Genomic DNA, 412 nt, shown 5'->3' with positions numbered 1-412 from the left:
TATTTCACCCCATGTTTCTGTCCCAGGGCCTGCTTGCTGTTTCCCCTGGGGTCTGAATCCTCTGCATCTACTCACCTCTTCTTTTTAGCCTCTTGACACGACAGTCCAGGACAGTGGGTAGGGCGTGGGAAATGGGGGGAGATCTTGGCTTTCTGCCATGGGAGGGCACTGCTCTCCTCCCTCGTCTGCCGGACATGAGCCTGTGATCCTGTCTGTGATTGTCAGGGTGGGCTCTCTTCACCCGGCTCTAGGCTCCTGAGTTCCGCAGTGTGCGTGAGGAGCCCCACGGGGCTTGTTTCCTGGATGGGCCACGTCCTGCTGCCTGACACGTCCTGTTCTGTCCTGCCCCATCCCATGCCATCGTGGTGGAGTCTGGAGTCAAGATGGAAGAGAGACAAGCAAGGGTGTGGCC

General features: G+C 58.5%; 1 long non-coding RNA gene across 2 annotated transcripts in view; it reads right to left on the bottom strand.

The window, feature by feature from the left end:
- The window catches only part of LOC114024172, a 20,098-nt gene that overhangs the window by 2,157 nt on the left and 17,529 nt on the right, over nt 1-412 (bottom strand). For both annotated transcript variants that reach the window (XR_003566878.1, XR_003566877.1), the window contains exon 4: nt 76-372. This is a non-coding gene — a long non-coding RNA (uncharacterized LOC114024172). The remainder of the gene's footprint in view (nt 1-75; nt 373-412) is intronic.

This window comes from Vombatus ursinus, unplaced genomic scaffold (assembly GCF_900497805.2).
Source record: "Vombatus ursinus unplaced genomic scaffold, bare-nosed wombat genome assembly UNPS02014820.1, whole genome shotgun sequence".
In the NCBI taxonomy this organism is placed as follows: domain Eukaryota; kingdom Metazoa; phylum Chordata; class Mammalia; order Diprotodontia; family Vombatidae; genus Vombatus; species Vombatus ursinus.
This window is presented reverse-complemented; position numbering and strand designations above follow the sequence as displayed.